General features: G+C 45.9%; 1 long non-coding RNA gene across 1 annotated transcript in view; it reads left to right on the top strand.

Moving 5' to 3' along the window:
• Positions 1–221: 221 nt before the first annotated feature.
• The window catches only part of LOC124790047, a 46499-nt gene continuing 30907 nt past the window's right edge, over positions 222–15813 (top strand). The window contains exon 1 of the long non-coding RNA XR_007016210.1: positions 222–329. This is a non-coding gene — a long non-coding RNA (uncharacterized LOC124790047). The remainder of the gene's footprint in view (positions 330–15813) is intronic.

Raw genomic sequence — 15813 nt, 5'->3', positions numbered from 1 at the left:
AAGAGATCCGACGTGATAATAAGAAGCATCACATGGCTTTTATCACCACATTGTATGTAACATTTGATTATTAAATAACGAAAGCCGTTGGACTGTGTTTGTTGCCAGCAGGGCCCCCCCGGCCGGCGGCGCTCGCCGACAGCAGCGGTGTACCGGCTGCGGACGCCGAATCAGACGCCTCGTCGGCAGACCTGGCACCGCCCCCGCCGCCGCCACTGGTGCTGGCGAAGCAAGCAGAGCCGCTGGCAGAGGACGACCAGCGGCTGAACGCCGTGCCCGCGGGACCACCACGCGCCGACTGCAACCAACAGCAGTACGACGTCATGAAGGTAGGCCCCTAGCACCACTGCGTATTAGCCTCTTCCTCCTTCCATCGGTTTGCAAACTTTTCAAAATTAAAAGCAGAAGGAGGTCCTTACTCATTGGTCTGAAGATGACCACAGTAGTGGTCGAAACCAGTGACCGTAATAAATAAATAATGATCAAGATTGTTTTTGATAGTAAATATTTGTAACACTTTGGTCACTATTCTCTCCCACAACGTATTCAAAAGTAATTGGTCTTAACAGATGTACCTCTGTTTCCTTCCGTGAATAAGGGAAATTCTGTTCTTCCTCTTTCCGTCGGCATTTATCCTACCATGAGAACTATATTTAGTGACAGATTATCGTTCTTGGAGGATTTTAGAACTACACTGGTGTCCAAAATTAAAGCAAGAAACGGAAACTTTGAAAGGTTGCCTTTATTTTCCCACAAAACATTATAAACAGGTGATAGCAAAATAGAAACAATGCAAAAAATAAAGAATGTAACTTTTAATCCGTCTTGATTGCAAAATGTTTATTCATAAGACCAGTTTCGGTTCCTCTAGAACCATCTTCAGATCTGCTACTTCGGTTACAGGAGTAGCCCGTCCAAATCACATGATGTGACGCAGCATGTGAAAGTTGCTGTATTTGGACGGGTTACTCCTGCAACCGAAATAGCAGATCTGAAGATTGTTCTAGAGGAACCGAAACCGGTCATAGGAATAAACATTTTTCAATCAACACGGATTAAAAGTTACATTGTAAAATCACTGATTGCGGCTATCCTATCAGGTATAATGTCTGTTTTTGCAAAGAATACAGAACTTCAACAACTGCAACATGCATAACGTTCTTCTTTTTTTCCAACGTAACAGATTTTCACGCACACTGGTTAATGTGCTCACTATTTGATGTGACCACCTCTGTCAGCAATACAGGCCTGACAACGACGGAGCAGGCTGTGCATAATGTCATCAATGTCATGTTGAGGTAATAACGCCCATTCTTCCTGCGGAACTGTCACAAGTTATGGAGAGTCGTTGGTGGATGCTGACATGATGCAGTACGTCATCCTAGTGCATCCCAGACATGCTCTATCGAATTTAAATTGGGAGAGCGAGTAGGCCAGCCAAGGGTGCAGTACCTTCCGTTTCCAAAATGGCGCACAGCAGCTCGCAACAATCGTAAATGAATTCGCAGGCCGTCACCCCGCCGTCGTCACGATATCTAACAGCAGTTAAATCTTTCCGATTCGTATAATTTCATGAAGAGATGTTCGAGTGATCAATACAATCCCTGCCCACAGCATTATCAATCTTCCTCGATATCGGTCTCTTTTCAGAATTTCCGGGTCTCGAAATCGTGTTCTACATTCCATTTAGATGCGAATCCGTCGAGAACCTTTCTCCAAACCAAACCAGGACTCTTATGTGAAAAGAACATTGGACCACTGTTCGAGTGTCCAGACAGTGTGCTAACGACTTCACTCCAGACGTTCCCTTCTCTGAAGGCGCGTCAGAGGTACAAATACAGCATGTCTCCTACAATGAAGGCTACTCTGTCCAAGACTTCTCTACACCGTTCGCCTCGGTACAACACATCCAGTGGATACTTCGAGGATAGGTGCCACTTGCTGCGCAGTACTAAGGAGTACCGTCGTCCCCTTACAGCCTACTAGTGGTCCTTTCTTTCGGATGTCACACGTGGTCGGCTCTGCCCTGGTCTTAGTTATACATTTCGGTCTCTACAAAGTGTGGCCACATCCGAGAAGCAACAGAACGGTTCACGTTAAGCGATCGGGCCACATGAGTCTGCGACTGTCGTGCTTCCATTCCTCCTATGGCCCTCCACCGCAGAGTGCATGGTAGGCATCTTCCCTGTTCCTTACTGCACTGTTTGTGCTGTGTACACAACAACTGCGGATGTGTGGCTACCCGACAAACACTACTCCGTTTGATAGGTGCCCTGACGTCATTGTTGGCGTGGTTTCCTGTTGACCGGAATGTTATCTTCCGTATAGAACACGATCGTACGTACATCTGTTGACAGTTTGCATGTTTATATCGTGAACTACACTAAGGACGGGGAAATAATGGCCTGTTGCTTGAATTTTGGACAGCAGCTTTTTTTTTTTTTTTTTACTGTGACAAGCAAATAAAATTCAAACGGAAGAGATAAGACTTTAAGGTTTGCGAATGTCATAATTCCGTCAGAGCACACACAGAGATAAGTGACCCACACGGCACAACAGCATGGCCCTCTCAGGAGCTAGGTGGCTAAAACTATCATTCACCTGTCTATCTGCTTCTGTGATACCATCAACCAGCACCATCACTTTAAGAGAGTGCTCGCATAATTTTAAGTTCACTTCATACAAAAACGGAATGAAAACTGTCGTTCCTTCTAATTATGAAGCCCGTATGTTTGATAAACTCAGAATCAAGAGTCACGGAGGCAGCTGAGTGATGAGCTACTTTCACTTTGGACGTGTATCCCTGGCCTGCAGATTAAATAGAACTTCCCACAACAGGTTCAGTTTACCAGAGACCAGAGTTGTCCACAATTCTGCTCCAGAGTGGTCGCTACTTTTTGCTTTACGTCTGCATAACGGATGACTTCGACTTGCCATACCACTCACTGTAAGTGCACTAACGACTGTGGCCTCGACCAACGTAGTCCTCTGGACCAAACCTTTCGAACACTTTTTGTAACCTCTGCTTTACCATGCGGAAAGCATAATGCCTCTACTGTGCGACTACTTAGCACGTACTCTGTTAAAGTCTCTCCAGTTTCTTGTAATCTTAAATAACATTTCTGGACTAACACATTCAGCGTGCGAAGACATAACAATGCTTTATATATAAGGGTGTCACTCAAGACATGTCACACAATTTATTTCGTGAATGGTTCCAAATATCGAAACGCGGTTTTCGACAAATGTTAGAGTGTTGAGTGGCAAAAATGTTTTAATTTGGTTAATTTTATTTAGAGCTCGTATTAACTGAGATACTAAGTTCGTTCTTTTAAATATAACCATATACCTTTTATAACTGCATTCGATAGCTATTGAGAAGACAGTTCCTGTAATATAACGCTTTTTAATGTTGACGTTGAAGCCTGTTGTAAAAAAATTCGAAAAATGTCCTAGAATGTGAGAGCACAGTGTTAGGATGACCGGAAACGACATTTGCGGTGCAAACTCTGCTGAGCGGGCGTCTCTGACAAGGCAGCGTAGTTGTATATCGTAAATCACGCCTGTGGTTCGAGAAGAAAGCATTATTACCGCTTGAACAAACTTACGATCTAGGTGCAGGTCCACCTACGAATATTGTACAAGGAAATGCTGGAATCTGGCGTATCACAATAGACTTAGGAAAACTATTTCACATTTGAATTATCTTCAGGATTTACGTGAACTGAAACAGAGAAATTCTTCAAAAATAAAGCGGTCTTATACGCTGCAAATAGCAACTACTCTGTTAAATATCTATTAGAAGGAAGATTTGACCTATCTTTTCCTGTACATGGCCGTGTGCTTCTCAGAGGTAAAATACATGCTGTCGGACAACTGTCTCTGTCTAAACTGTTCTAAATTATATCATATGGGATATATTTGTTGAACTAAACATTTTATTAAAAATTCTTTGGTGACGACCTATACACCGCAAAATAAATATTTTTCTAAACGAAACATCGTTTCACGATGAACGCGCTTAAAGACAATGTTACCGGCTACGTGAAATACAGGCTATCGACTTATTTAAACATTGCACTGCAATTTCGTACACATGTGAATGAAATAAACAGTTTACTAAAATGATAACATAACTTTTGTCCTCCAAAAAAATAAATTTATCCTTTATTTAAGCATGTGTTCAGACTGTTCACCACGGAGTGGAAGGCATAGTTGCAGTCGCCTGTCGAAAGAATGATGAACAGCTGTAATTGTAGTGGCTGATGTGGTAGAGCATACACTGTCGATTCGACGACATGTATCATTTGGCGTAGTTGGGGCTTCGTGATAGACTGCGTCTTTGAGTGCTGCCCAGAAAAAGATATCGACTGGAGTCAAATCTGCGGACCTCGCAGGCCATTTGATAAGTGAATTTCGTCCTATCCAATGTCCAGGAAAATTCTCATTCAGTATTTGCGTTGCAACACGGGACGAATGAGCTAGACAACCATCATGTTGCAGCCACATATACTGCCCAATAACAAGTGGTACCTCTTCTAGAAGAACCGGTAAAATGTTCCTCAGAAAGTGTGCATACGAATGTCCTTTTAGAGGAGGTGAAGTAAGGTGGCAAATGTAATTTCCTTTGATGCCGAACCACACGTTTACGCTCCAAGGCCACTGATGCTACATCTGAAGCAGCCAGTGGATGTTTGGCTGCCGGGTAGTGCATGTTATGCAAATTTACATTAGCGTGGTTAGTAAACTTTGCTTCACACGTTGGAAAAACGTTGGGCCATCTCTCAGGTAGTGAAGGACAAACCGACAAAATTCGGTTCTACGTTCGAAATCACAGTCGTGAAGTGCCTGATGTAGTGACATACTATGGGATGGAATTCTGTCGTTGCAAGATGCGAATGACACTCTTCTTGCTGATTCTGTATTCTTCGACAATATGTCTCGTATCACTGTGCAGATTAATTAGCGTCTTTGATAGAACAGCTTCCTCGTGTTCTCTGTCAGTCGCAGTCTTCTTTCTTGTCCCCCTTTTCACGCTCAAGTAGCCTGTTCGCACTAGCGTCTTAATAATTATCTCAACTGCCTGGCGCGTCGGACGTTGGCTAACCGGATTGATAGCCTTATACCACTGTATTGTTTTTACGGCATTTTCTTTATATTCACCATTTAAAAGTAGCATATCCAGACTCTCCTCATTGGTGAACATACCTGCAAGCAATGAATTTTGAAGCAGAAATGATCGGCCTGCAGTGCAGACAAGTAAACAGGCAAATGTGTTGATATTCTGACACAGAGTAGCACGATAGCTATGTTTGGCAGTGTTTGCACTGCTAAAGCCGATTCCGGCCACCGTGCTCTCAAATTCTAGGATAGTTCTCGAATTCTTTTAGGACAAATTTCAACTTCAACATTAACAAACGCCTTACCACAGCAGTTATCTTCTCAAGAGCTATCGAAAAGGTATCTAATGCAGTTACAAAAAGTACACAGTTCCGTTCAAAAACAAAAGTACTTGCTTCAGTATCTCTGTTGACACCAGCGCTAAGATCATTAACCAAACAAAGAACTACGAGCCTCTCGACGCTTTACCGAAAACAGCATTTCGATACATATAAACGTACACGAAATAAAAGGGATGTTACTTCTTACATTCAAATGGTTCTAATGGCTCTGAGCACTATGGGACTTAACATCTGAGGTCATTAGTCCCCTATAACATAGAACTAATTAAACCTAACTAACCTAAGGACATCACACACATCCACCCCCGAGGCAGGATTCGAACCTGCCACCGTAGCGGTCACGCGGTTCCAGACTGAAGCGCCTGGAACCGCTCAGCCACATCGGCCGGCTACTTCTTACGTGACTCACCCTCTATACTAACACAATTCGTTGAGACTTTATTGTGCCACCCTCACCGTATTAACACGGTGAATCGACTGACCTGTATGTGTTGGGTATGGCAGCATATAGTACCGTTGTCTCCCAAAGTCACTATTTTAACCTTGCTCCTGTAAATAATATAGGAACGACAGGATGTGCTGAATCTCTGAGAAGCTATCTCAGTTTTCTACCTGCTTGTAACTGTTGAACCCTACCTAATTTGGCCGAGCGGTTCTAGGCGCTCAGTCCGGAACCACGCGACTGCTACGGTCGCAGGTTCGAATCCTGCCGCGGGCATGGACGTGTGTGATAGTGCTCAGAGCCATTTTTGACCCTACCTAATTGTCGAAGACGGGGTGTCTAGGAAACCTGCTTCTCGGATCGCTAGATAACTATTCAACCAAATCGTATTAATGAGTTTTATTGCGAAAAGTACATGACAATACTTAAAATTGTGCCAAACAGATGTGTCGCATGCAAAGGCGGTAGACAAAATAAACAACGTTCTTCAGTATATACAATTCCTAAGTTGCTGGTCTTGAAGTGCCTAATCTTGAAGCCGCTGTAGAAGTGCGCCGCGACCAGTCGGGAGCGACACTTATGTCTTCTTCGCATAGAGGCCGCTGCCGGCGCATTGTCGTCGTGGAGAGGGGTCGGTCAGCGTGCAGTTGGCTGACGTTTTCTTCACAGCCCTCTCTGCTCCCTCGTTCCTGACTGGCGTGCTGGAGCTTTGACTTTACGCTGTAACAGTAACAGACCAAGTAAAGGATTTGTTACTTTAGCAGACCTGGTCCGGTTGACTCCTTGCTGTCAATAACCATGTGTTCGAGCTGACTGTAATACAGGGTGAGTCACCTATCATTACCACAGGAGACACCTCCCAAACCACAATAAACAGTGAATAACCAGTTCCACAGACCAAACGTGAGGAGAGGGGCTGGTGTAATTGGTTAATATAAACCATTGAGAAATGCACGGAAGTATTATTTTCAACACGTACTTACGTTTTTTTTAATAGATACGTGTTATTTATTTTAGCACAACAGAAAATAGAAAAAAATACCTAATCCATGCCGTTTCTTACGTTGTAAAATATTAAATACATCCAAAGTAATTTGTAACGTAAAGTTGAATCTTGAGATCCTCAGCAGTTCAATCGTGAGTATCGGAGAGAACCGAATTAATTAGGGATACAAAAAGAACAGTGATGTAACATAGGTACAGAAGAGACATGAACAGCAAGTTACGTCCACATGCTAACATTTTTATTAGTGTTTTTCTCTGAAGAATACTGTACGGCACTGATTTGTTAGGAAAGAATGTACCTTAACATGAGAATATAGTTAAACTTGCAAATTTGTTTTTTGTTTTCAATTATTATTATTATTATCATTATTATTATTATTATTACAGGACTAATCAATGCAAAGATTAATTAATAACAACATCTTGTTGTATTCCTGTTATCCTCGACCAAGCCTCTTTATCCAGCGCATCTTCCTTGTCGATGCTGCGATGTTCTATTACTCTATTTATGTGGTCTGTCCAATAACGTCGTGGTCTTCTGCGCCTATGTCTGCCGGATGGTTTCCATTCATAAACCTTGTTTGGCCACCTATGATCTGCAATTCTCATCATATGCCCGTACCATTTTAATGAATTTTTTTTCAATTCTATCTATCATTGTATCATTTGCTTTTGTGGCGGCGTTCGTAGCGACAAACAATTCGCTGTAGAAACGGCTTACGAAGTCACCGCCACACTTTTAATAGCGGGCCGACCGGTCCGCTGGAACAGTGAACAGAAAGATGAAAACCCAAACACTCTGATTAAATAGAAGTCGGTACTTATCTTTATTAACGAAGATACAGAAACACAGTAGTGAACTCCGTGTCTACAGAGATCTGTCTAGTTCGAGTCGGAGCGGCTAGGTCAGCGTCGGCTGACGACAAACAACAACTCTGCTGCGATGAACACACAACTGACTAGCCAGTACACAATTCGGTGGCGAGTATACAACTGAGCGGCGAATACAGAACTGTCCTAGCGCTCGCGACTCCAGCGCTTAAGAAACCAGAAGCCAGCGGTGGCGCGCGCAGACTTGCGGCGATTTCCTGTCTCGCTGGCGCTGCTTATGCGGACGGCGTCCGGACTTTGATGCTGCCAACCTTTTGGCAGCGGGCTCGGGTGGCATTACTGGCTAGGATATAACACTCCTCCCCCCCAAATCGCCGCACCGTCGTTGAGTAATGACGTAGCGAGCGTCGACGGCGGGGGAGGGGTCTGGCCGCAGGCGTAGCAGAAGAGATCGGGGCGGAGACTGCTGTCGGTGGCAGTCCCCGGTCCGCACCCCAGCATTGGCTGCGCGGGGCCTCGGGAAACACCGACTGAAAACCGAGGTCAGGGTGCATGCCTGTGACCACGGGCGCAGCTTCTGGTACTGGACGCGACGGGGCGTCGGGACCCACGAAGAGAGGCAGCGTCTCCTGACGCTGCGTCGACGGCTGCTGAGTGGGCGCCGGACAAGGCGCTGCGGTGTCAGACTCCTTGGGGGTGCCCAAGGAAAGCGGCTGCAGGACAGGCTGCACAGCCACCGCTTGGGAAGGCGGCCCGGCTGAGGGGTCGACGTCCATCAGCTCCGAAGGCGGTGGCGACTGAAGAGGGACCGCAGGCGCCGGAGCGACCACCAGGGGCGCTCTCAGATGAAGCTGCGCGGGAGGCATCAACGGGACGAGCTGTCGGCGTGGTAGCGGCGACGGCTGCTGCTGCTGCCCTGGGGGCGGCAGCGAAGTCGGAAGGCGCGGCTGGAACCCGCCGCGGACCAAATCTGTGGAAAAAGAACGAGCGGCAGAATCCGGGCGGCCAGCGCGGCGTAACTGGTTCTGATGCCTCCTGTGCACCCCAGCAGCACCTTGAACAGTATAAAAACCGCGACCCTGGACACTTATCACGGTACCACGTTACCAACGACGCGACCGTGATAAACTCTGAAAAAAACGGCGTCGTTGCGCTGAAAACGCGCGCGATGCTCAGAAGCGGCGGGTCGATCCGGGGGGTGCAACAACCGTAGTAGGGTGCGATGACGACGGCCGTGGAGAAGCTCTGGAGGCGAAGGGCGTCGCGTGGCGTGGTCCGTACGACGACAGGAACGTGATGAGGGCCTGCTGACGAGAGTGCGTAGCACGAAGGCGGTCCATATGACCCTTGAATGTGCGTACAAAACGTTCCGCTGCACCATTCGATTGAGGGTGGAACGGCGGAGTAAGAACATGGCGAATGCCATTGGCAGAAAAAAAACTTTCAAATTCAGCAGAGGTAAATTGTGGACCATTGTCAGACACTAAAACTTCTGGAAGACCTTCAATACAAAAAACTGAAGTCAACGCCTGTATAGTTTGTGCAGACGTTGTAGACTGCATGGGCACAACAAACGGAAAATTACTAAATGCATCTATCACGATGAGCCAACGAGAATGCCAATATGGACCAGCGAAATCAATATGTACTCGCTGCCAGGGACCGGCAGGGCGTGCCCACTCAAAATAGCGTTGAGGCGGAGCAGCTTGGTGTTCGGCACACGTCGAACAATCTGTAGACATCTGCGTAATCTGCTTATTAATGGCGATCCATGTACAATGACGGCGGGCAAGCTGCTTGGTGCGGACCACTCCCCAATGACCTTGATGCAACAAGTCGAGGACCTTGGATTGGAGCACTTGGGGAACCACTACACGAAGCTGGTCATTCTCGGTGCGTAACAGCAAAACTCCGTGCGAAACAGACAACAGATGACGTTGCGGATAATAGCGACGAACCACAGGATCTGATATGTCCTTTGCCTTGGACGGCCAACCACGTTGAACAAAACGTAATAGTAAACTCAGATGAGGATCCGTAGCTGTCTCACGTGCCACCTGACGATAATCAATCGGAAAATCCCGGAGGGATTGATGCTCATCGGCGTCAATCTGATGGCAAGAGTCGTCAGAGGAATCGAAGACATCATCCGCAGCAATCGGCAATCTAGAAAGCGCGTCAGCGTTTGCATGCTGAGCTGTAGGGCGATACAGTATCTCATACTGGTATTGTGATAACAAAAGAGCCCAACGTTGTAGTCTCTGAGCTGTCCGCTGAGGAACTGGTTTAGACGGATGAAACAGTGACGTCAGGGGCTTGTGATCTGTTACTAAGTCGAATGGTCTACCATAGAGGTAGTGATGGAATTTTGTGACACCGAACACAATAGCAAACGCTTCCTTGTCCAATTGGCTATAATTACTCTGAGATTTGTTTAGGAATTTAGATGCGAACGCAATAGGACGTTCGATGTTACCGACTCGGTGAGACAACACAGCACCGAGGCCGAAAGAAGAGGCATCACAAGCTAACACCAGAGGCTTGTTAGGGTCGTAATGGACCAGACAACGATCATTCAATAAAGCCTCTTTAAGCTGCTGAAAGGCTGATTGGCAGTCAGCTGACCACACAAACGGAACATTCTTACGGCGGAGACGATGCAACGGTGCAGCAATCTGTGATGCATTAGGTATAAACCTAATATAATATGTCAATTTGCCAAGAACTGCTTGCAATTCATGCAGATTGCGAGGGGCGGGCAAATCACGAATAGCTGCTAAATGTGACTGGGAGGGATGAATGCCTTGAGCATTAATAACATGTCCCAGATACTCAATCTCCGTAAGGAAAAATGAACATTTATCGATGTTGCAACGTAGGCCTGCCTGAGACAACACTGTAAACAAACACTCCAAATTACGGAAATGTTCAGCAGGCGTCCGACCGGACACAACAATATCGTCTAAATAGTTGCAACACGATGGCACATTAGCCAGAAGTTGTGACAAAAAACGCTGAAAAACAGCTGGAGCTGACGCACAACCAAAAGGCAAACGCAGAAAACGGAACAACCCCAACGACGTGTTTATGACAAAATACTGTTGTGATTGCTCGTCGAGGGGCAATTGCAAATATGCTTCACGGAGATCAATTTTGGAAAAGAAACGAGCTTCCCCTAACTTATCCATCAGCTCGTCTGGTCTAGGCAAAGGAAAAGAATCAATGACAGTCTGAGGATTAACTGTCGACTTAAAATCAGCACACAAACGTAACTTGCCAGACGGTTTCTTTATAATAACTAAGGGAGAAGCCCACTGGCTCGCTGAAACGGGTTGAATAACACCGTTGTTTTGCCAACGACGAAGTTCATCTGCTACAGGTGCCCGGAGGGCGTGAGGCACTGGACGAGCACGAAAAAATCGAGGCTGAGCATTATCTTTTAACGTAATATGAGCGGCAAAGTTCGCAGCACAACCTAGTTCGTCTTTAAATATGTCACTGTATTGTTTACACAAATCGATTATGCTGTCTTGAGGAACAACAACAGAATTAATTTGCAACACATTGTCTTGGATAGACAGGCCAAACAAGTCAAAACAGTCTAATCCGAAAATGTTTACACTGTCTGTAGCGCGGAGCACTGTGAATGAAACTGTTTTTGTATTGCCACGGAATGTGGCTGGCACGCTACATACACCTAACACAGGAATTTGTTCTCCACTATAAGTAGCCAAAGAATGTTTTGCCGCTGAAAGTTTAGGGCGGCCGATAGCCGCATACGTAGCACTATTTATGAGAGTCACATATGCACCAGTGTCTAATTGAAAATTGAAGGTCTTATCCTGGATGCGTAGCTTCACAAATAGTTTATTACACTGTCTCTGGATCGGTGCAGTGGAGGCGGAAGACACAAAATCAGCGCGTTTAGCGCGTGTTCGCTACTTACGGCAACTCGTGGGTTGGGCGGGTGGAACAACAATTCCCGCTTCACTTGCAGTCTGTACATTACTTTTTACAGCGTTTGAATTACGCTTGGGTCGCATAGCAGAGGGCTGGGTGGGTGGCTTATTGCGAACAAGTTTATTACCCACACGAACCGTGGAAGAGTCTTTAAACGCGACCTTCTGGGCGGGCTGGCTTTGAAGAACATGAATATCCATCGGCTGGGCAGCACTAGAATTGTTCTTGCGTTTACGCAAACAAACAGTCTGGATGTGTCCTTTCCTTTGACAAAAGTGACAAACCGCGTTTCTCAACGGGCAACGTTCACGAGGATGAGCAAGAACACACTTAGGGCAAGACTTAACTCTATCATTTTGCACACGCGGCTGACGAATGTGTTTAACATGACGCGGCCGGCTAGTGTTTACAGTCTGACTCTGCCGGTGGGGCCGCGGGCATGACATAACTTGCTTAGCACAGGCAATTTGAGAAATACATGGCTGATCTAGCTCACACTCAGCATAGTCAAAAGTATCTTGGGCTTCAATGATGTTCATCACAGTCTCTAATGACGGGTCAGGCAACTTTAAGATAGCAGCACGAATACGAGAATCTGCAATGTTTTGAGTAATAGCGTCTCGTAACATGACATCACTGTAGGAAGCTCCACACACACAATTAAATCGGCACTGACGGGTGAGGCCCCGTAAATCTGTTAACCACTGTTTATTAGATTGATGTGGCAGTTTCTTTAATCTGAAGAACTTGAATCTGGCTGCTGCCACATGAACTCGCGACTCGAAATACTCAGCAAGCTTGTTAACAACAACGTCATAGTCTAAAGCTTCTGGTTTGGATTCCGGGAACAACTTACAAAGTAGTCGATAGACTTCCACGCCTGCAGTGGAACTTAAATAGCTGCCGCTCAGTACCCGTGATTTTGTAGACTGTCATGTGCGCCTGCAACTGCGCGAAATATTCTCGCCATTCTTCTCTTGATGCATCAAAAGCACGGAAAGGTGGTGCTGCCTGTGCTTGTTCCTTTTGTGTTGGAGGATTAGCCGCTTGTTTGGCGATTGCTTCCACCAGAATTTGTATTTGCTGACTCTGTAACAAGATCAACTGTTGTAATTCGGCCGACATAGTGAACACAAATTAAACCAGCCCCCAAAATTTTATCGCTATAATTAGTATAACCAGAAACAAGTTGAACCAGCCCTGCACACGAGTTCGGAAGCCCTCGTCGCCAGTTTTGTGGCGGCGTTCGTAGCGACAAACAATTCGCTGTAGAAACGGCTTACGAAGTCACCGCCACACTTTTAATAGCGGGCCGACCGGTCCGCTGGAACAGTGAACAGAAAGATGAAAACCGAAACACTCTGATTAAATAGAAGTCGGTACTTATCTTTATTAACGAAGATACAGAAACACAGTAGTGAACTCCGTGTCTACAGAGATCTGTCTAGTTCGAGTCGGAGCGGCTAGGTCAGCGTCGGCTGACGACAAACAACAACTCTGCTGCGATGAACACACAACTGACTAGCCAGTACACAATTCGGTGGCGAGTATACAACTGAGCGGCGAATACAGAACTGTCCTAGCGCTCGCGACTCCAGCGCTTAAGAAACCAGAAGCCAGCGGTGGCGCGCGCAGACTTGCGGCGATTTCCTGTCTCGCTGGCGCTGCTTATGCGGACGGCGTCCGGACTTTGATGCTGCCAACCTTTTGCTAGCGGGCTCGGGTGGCATTACTGGCTAGGATATAACATTTGCTTTCATTCTAGCTCTTACTTCATCATTAGATTTCCTTTCGATTCTTGATATTGTGGCACTCCTACGCAAATAATCCATTTAAACAACTATTAGTCTTCTTTTGAGATCCGCATTTAAGATCCATATTTCTGATGCATATCATAGTACCGATTCAACCGTTATGTTACCTACTCTTTTCTTACTGCTGTTGGAAATATTCGTGTCCCACCAAAAAGGATTCGTACACCCTAACGCTTCTCTGCTTTGCTGTATTCTGTACTTTTCTTCTGTATGGCAATCCATTTTTATCAGTATGTGCCCCGAGATATTTAAATTTCTCTACCTGTCTCATAATTGCTTGCTGTTTTGAGTTACAGAATGTAAAAGAGTGTGTCCGGACATTTCAGGCCAATAAATGTTCAAAGTGGTGCTCATCATTTGCTGCACACATTTGCAATCTACCGCGTAATGAATATGTTACACGACGCAGTACATCTGGTGTAACAGAGTTGTGACAGAGTTGCCTGAACCACTGCCATCCGTGACCAGAAGGCACAACGGAGACTCTCCACACCATTACGCTAGGTGTAACACTGATGTGCCTCTCCAGTACATCGGAATAATTGGATCTCTCGCCAGGTCGGCGCCATACTCGCCGAGGGTGGTCATCCGGGGTATTGCAGACCACGATTCATCGTTGAACATAATGAGGCGTCATCCATCAGCGCTCTTTGCTTCCTTTCCAGGAGGGTACTTAGTTACACGTTTCATAGATCATTTGAAACTCAAGTTAGAATGTGCTTGGTTCACAATACGGCGATCCTGCCTTGTTGTTGTCAGACCTGTTCGAGGCAATCTCTTACACCGATTATGTCTATCCTCCCGTTCCCATTCAGTCCAGTGCCATGCCACCGGCACATCCGAATGTTCAACAAATCTTCATAGCCGACCTCTGTGACCGAGTGGTTCTAGGCGCTTCAGCCCGGAACCGCGCTGCTGCTACGGTCGCAGGTTCGAATCCTGTCTTGGGCATGCATGTGTGTGATGTCCTTAGGTTAGTTAGGTTTAAGTAGTTCTGAGTCTAGGGGACTGATGACCTCAGATTTTAAGTCCCATAGTGCTTAGAACCATTTGAACCATTTGAAATCTTCATACTGAACAGTTCGACCAATCGGCAGAATAGAGACGCACAATGAGGCCCCTTCCAGAATCTGTCAGGTGCTGATAATGCAGTCCGACACGAGTGCTGGGACTTCCCTGTCATTCAAAGTGAACACTCACACTCGAAGTTGTTCACTACCCTTACGCACCATACAAATTCTGGTGATAGCAGTGAAGACGAACAACACTAGTTCGTTCTGGTTGACGTTGTACCTCACAGAGAGAATTGCACTTTTAATAATTTACATTATTCTTACGTGTCTGAAGTTATATTATAGGCCAACCAAGTCTTCTGGTTCCTCCACTTCCTTTTCTTCGTAACAATAATACAGAAACTTAATCTAAGATGTTCTGATACTCCTAAGCATAATGTTAATTAGTCCAGGAGGTAAATAGGTGGACTCCTACCAAGAGACAGTTATCACATCATCCCATATCAGATTTATAAGTGGGCACATAAATAACACTGCATAACTAAACTGAGCAACTGCCATAGACAAGAGACGCTCACTTCCAGCGCTGACTGATGCTACGGTAGCAACTGAACAGAACTGGGCCATCTATTATTCCGAAAAGGCACGAAGTGCAACACAGAAAACTTATGACTATTTACAACACGGAATTACGAACTCCACGTGAGCACAATAACAGGAATTTAATAAATGCCGGCTGGGGTGGCCGAGCGTTCTAGGCGCTACAGTCTGGAACCGCGCGATCGCTACGGTCGCAGGTTCGAATCCTGCCTCGGGCATGGATGTGTGTGATGTCCTTAGATTAGTTAGGTTTAAGTAGTTCTAAGTTCTAGGCGACTGATGACTTTAGAAGTTATGGCTCATAGTGCTCAGAGCCATTTGAACTATTTAAATTTAATAAAATAGTACCGTCTGATGCAATACGGTCCCAATGTGCGATAGAGAAATTCCAGTTCACAACTAGTGGCTGTTTCAATGTGTATAAACACACCACTAAAGTCGACAGCTGACTTCACCACCGAACAATGATTTATTCTACCAAAACCTCTGAGTCGCCCATCGATCTATGTAAGTCCCAAAGCGCAACTAGGTCATCTGCCAAATTCTCCAGTTGTACACTCTCGGCCGCTCCACTTATCTGGCCGATGGGAAACGACTACAAACGTTGCCCACGTGCAGCACGGCCATGCACACGATGGTCGTTGCAACTCTGCAAACACGAACTTCACGACGCTCCACGACTCTCA

The sequence above is a fragment of the Schistocerca piceifrons genome, chromosome 1 (assembly GCF_021461385.2).
Source record: "Schistocerca piceifrons isolate TAMUIC-IGC-003096 chromosome 1, iqSchPice1.1, whole genome shotgun sequence".
Lineage (NCBI taxonomy): Eukaryota > Metazoa > Arthropoda > Insecta > Orthoptera > Acrididae > Schistocerca > Schistocerca piceifrons.
This window is presented reverse-complemented; position numbering and strand designations above follow the sequence as displayed.